The following is an 8,179-nucleotide window of genomic DNA, read 5'->3' as shown; positions in this document are numbered from 1 at the left end:
ATGGATACACACACACACATATGTCAGTTTCCTTTTTCTTTTTTTCTCTCTTTTGTGACAATTTTCCTTCTTCTTTTGTTGGGTGGTATTTTACACCCACTGAAAACACACCATTTCTACTTCCTAGGATCCTAGCATGAAATAGACAGAGGTGCTCTGGTTAATCCTTGTATCGAGGAGGTGGACTAGAGACTACGGGTTTAGTGGGGCTGTCTGACATTGTGGCAATGATATTAAGTCCAATAACTAGATCATGTCAAGCATACAGTATGCACTGGACTCTTCATGGATGAGCTCCTATAATTCCCACAGGACCCACTGATGTAAGTTCCCACTGCTCTATGTACAGAGAAATCTGGTCTCAGATATGATCTGCCCGTGGTCATGCAGCACAGAAGTGAATGAGGTTTTTTTTTTAGCAAATAAAATACTTTATTGTCAAGGAGTAAATATACATTTAAAAAAGTGCAGATACTCATGAAAATTCCACTCTCTGCTTTTACAAAAGACCTGTACAAATTTCATAAAATGTCTTGTTTACTCTGTATACATACACACATATACATGGACACACACATGCACATATATATAGATTTATTAGTCTATCTATGATAAATAATCAAGAATGTGTTAATGCATTTTTCTATACATGTACACTTTTATGTGTTGAAGTGAATGAGTTTTGATTCACATACATATTCTCTGGTTCCAGAGTCTTGTCCTCGTTCATCTGCTTTGTTACTTCTGCTGTTAGCATTTCCGAGAGTCTGGGTGGGTGGCTTCCAGATTGTTCCACCCCGTTGTCCCCTGAACTTGCCTCTGGTGAGCTGAATGTCTGGGGGTATTGCATCTTGTTTAAGTGTCTTCCAATTTTCTTTTTTTTTTTTAGTTTAATTCCTGAGTTGATGCTTGTAGATTGCTTATGGTGAGTAGCTTTATTCCCAGTATTCAGAACCCTTAGAAAATGCCTACTTCTCAAAGGTATCTTCCGGGTATAGCTGGCTTTTGGTTTTTGAGTCTGTTATAAGATCCAACTTCTTTAATATATTGGAGATGAGAAGTTTCTACCTACTTGGCCCAGCCCCCAGTTCTTTGGCACTGGCCTATGGTATTTTTTAAGACCCTTAGGCAATCTCAGTCTTGGTATATCAGGAAGAACAACTGATTAGCACAATTATGTCACCTTGGGTAAAGTAGTACAATCAGCAATAACAATAGCATCAAACACAGCCTAGAAAATGACAAACTAATTTTGTCACCTTTAACCATATAAACTTATAGTTTTGTGGTTATATAATAAAATTTAGAATGAACTAGAAAATTGTATGCAATAAATAAGCCCCCAATATGGCAATTTTACCCTAAAGGGAGGAGATTTAAAAGGGGTTGGGGGAAAAATAGAGAAATAGAAGCAGAGATTAGAAGCAAGGCTGGAGGACAAAGGAAGATCATATAAAATTTCAGAAACTGGTGAAGAAGAAAGGAGTGAAAGAGAGAAGGAAGAAATAAAAATAAGAATACAATAGAACAACCACCACAACAACAAAAATTAGAAAATTGTGTTCATATTCATGTAAAAACAAGAAAAAACAATCAAGAATAAACAAAACAGGACAAGAACAAAAGCCAGAAGAGAAAAAAGAAAGATGAAAATAAGGAAAAGAAAAGACAAGTCCAACTCAAGATGTGTCTCTGTTGTCACTGGTAGACAGTGTGGGCAGGCAGAGTCCAGATCCGAGTTGTTTCCAGCAAGCCAACTGTAGATTTATGGTGGGGTAGTAGGTAATCCCAGCAAGCCTGGACCTTTAATTCCACTGAAGTTCAGACTGGTTTCTGGCTATGAGACTGGAACCAGATTTGTTGAGCCTGCAACAGTCTGTGTGCCTTCTGAAGTCTTGAACTCCACTCTGATCTCCTGCCGACTTGAACTCAGAACTCTCATTGTGACACCAGGAGCCACTAGATGGAGCCAGCTCATAGTTGTTCTGAGTTCTGAGCTCAGTTGGCTTCTCTCCAAGATGGCTACAAGCCAATCACCCTCTCCTGGGGGAGATCAGAACCTGAATAACTCACCAGCCACTGCAGTCTGCTGTGTCCACTGCTCCGTTCCACTGGTGTGTTTCTCTGTGGAGGTCTCTGGGCTCACCAGTAGTCACCATGCATCTGCAGCTTTGACCCAAACTTCCCATACTGTGAGTCTAGACTCTGGGACAAAGCTCTGCCTGCCACCTCCCTCTTTTTTGTTGAATTCTCTTGCTTTGCTCTCCCAGCGGACTTCAATTCTCACTTCAGATCCTTCCTAGTTCCTGGGGACCCACTTCCCTCCTTCTTCTCCTCCTCACACCACTATATTCCAATGTTAGGACACCAAATTTCAGAGAGGCTCTTTCTCTGATGCTCCCCATTCTGCCATCTTCCTGGAAGTCATGTTCTCTCATTCCAAATGCCAGAAGGTCAGCTGCTATACTGTCCCACTGCCTTTGGCAACTTGTATTTATTGAGATCTTCCTATGTGCTGGGTACTGGGTAAGGCTTGGAGAAAATAGATATAAGATTCACTTCAAGGGGAGACTCATCTGGTCCCAGAGCCTAGTATAGAGCTTGGCACATAGTGGGTTCTTAATGTTGCCTGAATCAATGAATAGACTGCACCAGATTACAGAAGAATGAGCACTTTGATATTCGGATGACTTTTCAGTCCAAGAAAGGGACAGATGGTGGATGACAGAGGATTTCTTGGTGACTTTCCACTTGTCCCATCACAGTATCCATTGAGGGTCTGCATCTCTGGATAAAATGAACTCTGGATGGTAATTTAAGATGATCTTTTCAGAGGTAATTTCTTCTCTATTTACTCCAGTGTTTAACTTCTTTGGAATCTTGCACACTGTACAGAATATGATTAATGCTATGGGAAACATGTTTATGTCTATATTTTACACACAATTTCTGGGGTTCTCTGGACCCCAAGTTAAGAATTGGTGATGTGGAAGGTACTTGAGGACCAGAAGACGTCATACATCAATCATATCTCAAATGTGGAATTTAGTTGTTGAACCAACATGTTTTAAAGGAATTTCTATGTGCCTTGCATAATGCTGAGATCTAGGAATATTGCAGGAAACAACTATGGCATGCAGATTAATCAGGAAGGATCTCTAAGGAGTTGAAACACCTAGCTAATGGTTTCTCAATTCTTGGGCCACATTTGGGACTGGGATTGAGGTGATTTTCACCTCCACATGTGTCTGAAACTTTCTTCCTTTTAGATCCTATTTTAGACTAATGTGTTAGTCAGCTTTCCATTACAATAGTAAAATACCTGAGGCAATTAATTTATAAAGATAAAAGGTTTATTTGACTCATGGTTTTGGAGGTTCTGGTCCAAGGTTTAGGTTTCTGACATTGTGAGGTCTTGCACCATGAAGAACCAGCCACACCTTGAGGTCTTGGTTTTTTGTTGCTGTAATGAAAGATTTTAGACTAGACACATAGGCCATGCTATATAGTATGGGTGGAATTTATTGCAAAATAATAGATTTTCAGAGAGACAGAAAGAGAGAGAGAGCAAGAGCGAGAGCGAGAGAGAGCCTTCAAATGCACAAATGACATAAAAAAACCCTGGGCATAGAAGTAATGCCAGAACACTTCCCAAACATGGAAAAATAATTTGACATAGAGATAAATGAGGCATATAAAACTCCAATTAGCCATGATGAAAAAAAATCTTCACCAAGGCATATAATAGTCATATAATAGTCAAGATTCCAGAAATTTAACACAAGAACAGAATATTAAAAGCTGTTAGAGAAAGGAAACAAATCACCTATAAAAGAAAGCCCATCAGAATCACAGCAGACTTCTTAACATAAACCTTCAAGTCAAGAAGAGCTTGGAATAAAGTATTTCAAGCTCTAAAAGAAAACAATCTCCAACCCAAATTGTTGTACCCTACAAAACTGTCTTTCAAAATTGGTGGAGAAATAAGATAATTCCATGACAAAGAACACCTGAAGAAATTCATGACCATCAACCTAGCACTCCAAAATGTTCTAAAGGACATTCTAGAAAGAGATAATGAGGACGACAACTCCATGAACCCTAACAGAATGAATCCACCAGGAAAGGCAAGTAATTAAACAGAGGGGAAAAATTGGAAAAAAAAAAAAAAGAAACTAAACAACAGAAAAATAACATGACAAGGATAAGTCGATACATATCAGTTATAACCATCAACATAAATGGTTTCAATTCACCAATCAAAAGAAACAGACTGGCAGAATGGATCAAGAAGTATGATCCAACAATATGTTGTATACAAGAAACACATTTAATTCAAAAAGAAATTCTTATATTTGAATTCGTATTCAAAGGATGGAAAACTACTCCATGCAACAGGAACCAGGAAAAAAGCAGGAATAGCTCTTTTATTGACAGACAAATTGGATTTCACACTTGATGTTAGCGAAAAGGCCAAGAAGCGATGACAAATTGGATTTCAAGCCAAGATTGTTCAAAAGAGTCAAAGAAGGTCACTAAATGGTAAATGGAACGCTTCCAAGAGGAAGAGACAACAATAATAAATACATATGCATCAGATACTGGTGCACCCAACTATATAAGACAAATAATAATGGACATGAAAAATTTAGTAAACACTAACACAATTGTAATGGGGGACCTTGTTGGGAGCATTTCTATATAAATTTTGGGGAAAAATCATTTCATAATTAGACTATGACTATATCTGTCTAAGGTCCAATATTACCTTGCCCAAGAGCTAGCTATGGCATGGGGAAACATAACTCTGTTTTACCTCCAGTCACAGTAGAGGCCTCAATTGCCCATGAAGCTGTGGAGATCAATAGCAAGATTATGTCAGCTGAAGGCATCCTGGTTCCTTGAGAACCAAGTAATAATACAAAAGAGAAAGGTTTCACCTGGGGAGGGACAAGTTCCTTATCAGCCCAACTTATCCCACCTACTGTCCTGGGGATGCTCTCCTTTCTGCCGTCATCAGCATAAGATTTGCATCAATGTAGGATCATCACTGGCCCCTAAGTCACCCAATACTCCCTCCAATTATTGTGTGTACTCAATAAATAGTGGCTAGCTCAGAGAGTCTTTGTCTTTGCCCACTTTGAGGCACTGACCTCCCGCCCCCCCCCATGTACTTTGAAATTATGCAAGTATCTATTGTCTTTTTTTTCTTTAGCCCTCACTGTGCCCTTTTCTAGGCAATCAGAGGAAACTGGCCTCCAATAGGACCTCAATAACTCACTGTCACAAATAGACAGATCAACTAGACAAATAATCAACAAAGAAATATCATAACTAAACCAAATTTGTGAACAAATGGACTTAGTAGATGTCTACAGAGTGTTCCACCCTACAACATCAGAATACACATTCTTTTCAGCTGCACATGAGATGTTCTCCAAAATAGACTACCCGCTAGCCCATAGAACATGCTTAAATAAATGCAAAAAACCTGAAATTATTCCATACATATTATCTGACCATAAAGCAATGAAATTGGAAATCAATGGCAACCGCCCCCCCCCCCCCCGCAAAAAAACCCCTCCATAAACACATGGAAATTAAATGACACCCTCCTGAACAACCAATGGGTCACGGATGAAATTAAAGAAGAAATTAAGTAGTATCTACAATTAAATGATAATGCTGATACAACATACTACAACTAATGGAATGCACTGAAAGCAATCCTAAGAGGGTAATTTATATCAGTGAATTCTCATATCATGAAAACAGAACGAGTTCAAATAAACAACCTAATGTTGGACCTCAAGCTTCTAGAAAAAGAAGAACAAGTCTAGCCCAAAGCTTACATGAGGGAGGAAACTGTAAAGATCAGAGCAGAAATGAGTCTAATTGAGACAAAGAAAACAATACAAAGAATCAATGAATCAAAGAGTTGGTTCTTTCAGGGAAAAATGAACCATTCTCCACTGTTGGTGGGAGTGCAGACTGCTACAACCACTGTGGAAATCAGTGTGGAGATTTCACAAAAGGCTAAAACTAGAGGTTCCATTTGACTCAGCTATTCCCCTTTTGGTATCTTCTCGAAAGAATTAAAAGCATCATACCAAAGCGAGATATGCACACCCATGTTTATAGCAGCACAGTTTGTAATAGCTAAATCTTGGAAGCAGCCCAGATGCCCATCAGGTGATGAATGGATCATGAAGATTTTTTTTTAATAGAATGGAGTACTATTCTGACATAAAGAAGGATAAATAAGTTATTTCTATCTAAATGGATACACCTTGAGAATATACTCTTAAGTGATATAAATTGGACACACGTTTAAATATCACATTGTTTCTCTGGAGTGAGAAACCAAAAGTGTAAATAAGGACCAAAATGTATAATAGATATTGGGAAATGGGAAGAAAATGTTCACATAGGAAGGGGAACAATGAAGGGGTGATGGGGAAGAAAGGAAAGGATAAGAAAAAAGAGACTAGAAAGAAAAAATGAAAACAAAGCTTTTGCAAAAGAGGGAAAGGGAGTTGAAAGGAGGGGAGGGGAAATGGGAAAAAAGAAGAAGCAAAATATATCACATACAGGTGCAAATTCCCTATGATGAATGTTATCATGTATATCTAAAATGTACCAATAAAATTAAGAATAAGAAAAATCAAACATAAAACATATGCTACTTTATCTTCCATTATTCCATTCCTAAAGCTCTTCTTTATGTATATTTAAGCTTCTGAGGAATATTATTATTTTTTGTCTCTGAAGATTTTCTTTGAACATTTTTTTCAAGGAAGATCTGTTTATCACAAATTCTCACAACTTTCATTTATATGAAGATCTTTTTTCTCCTTTTTTATTTTTATTTTTGGCATTGGGGATTGAACTCGGGTCCTTGTGCTTGCGCAGCAGGCGGCAAAACCACTGAGCTAAATCCCCGGCCCCTTTTTCTCCTTTTTTATAGTTGAAGGAGACTTTCAATGGATACAGAATTCTGGGTTGTTGGTTTTTTCCTTTGAAGACTTTAAACATTTCACCCCACTCTCTTTTTATTAGCCATTTTTCCACTGCCAGGACCAAATATTGGACCTTCACAACTTAAAGGATAAAAGGGTTATTATGGTTCAGGGTTTCAGAGGTTTCAGTCCATGGTTGGCTGGCTTGAAGGCAGAAATATCATAGTAGAAGGGTATGGGGGAGGAAAGATGCTCACCTCATGGGAGCCAGGAAGCAGAGAGCTGGGGAAAGGCCAGAGAAGAAAGAGCCAGGGACAAGAATGGACCCTTTCATGTTACAAACCCAGTGATCTACTTCCTCCAACTGTGGGCCTTCCTCCTAGGAGCACATTAAGCTATAAACTCATCAAAGATTAATCCATCGATGAAGTTAGTGCCCCCATGATGAAATTACCTTCCAGAAACCCCACCTCTGAACATGTAGCCTTTTGGGGAACAAGTTTGACCCATATCACACCATCTTGCTTGCATGCTTTCAAAAGAGTTCAATTAGTTCCTCTACAGGTAATGTACTTACTTCTTTTTGAGGTTTTCTCTTTATGTGTGATTGGTTTCCAGTTTGAGCATAATGTGGTAAGAGGTTTATTTCTTATTATTTATTCTGAGACATTTTCTGGGATTCCTGGATCAGTAGTTCTGTGCCCTTTCTGAAGGGAGGGCAGGGGGATGGGGAAGAAATAAGAACCAAGATACATCATGTAAAGGTACAAGATCCCAATGACGAATGTAACTGTATTGTATACCTGAAATGTACCAATAAAGTCAATGGAAAAAAAATACTTTTGGGAAGTTCTCAGGCATTATTACTTGCATCTTCCCCCCTCCCTGCCTCCCTTCCTTTCTCTCTCTTTGCTCTTCCCAACTCTGTAAGGGAATTCTACTGGGATCCCCATGGCAGACAAGAACAGAACTGAAGACTACTTTCTTTTGAATTCATGTGGCAGAAGGAGGAGGTAGGCCTGTGGACAGGGGATTTAGGGGAGGCAGGAGTATGGAGGAAGGGAAAGGGGAAAGGGCATCATAGTGTCCCATCCTGCCAAGCCATGTGGTTGGGAGGCAGCACCAGAGCACAGATGAGCAGAACCCTTAGGACACTATGTCAGAAGGATGTGGGGCCCAGCTGCTGACAAGTGCTCTGAGATGGGGAGAATGTCTTGGTT

Source organism: Heterocephalus glaber, unplaced genomic scaffold (genome assembly GCF_053883595.1).
Source record: "Heterocephalus glaber isolate CG9 unplaced genomic scaffold, H.glaber_assembly_v1.0 deba00001687, whole genome shotgun sequence".
Classification (NCBI taxonomy): Eukaryota; Metazoa; Chordata; class Mammalia; order Rodentia; family Bathyergidae; genus Heterocephalus; species Heterocephalus glaber.
The sequence above is the reverse complement of the archived record's forward strand: the minus strand, read 5'-3'. Positions refer to the sequence as shown.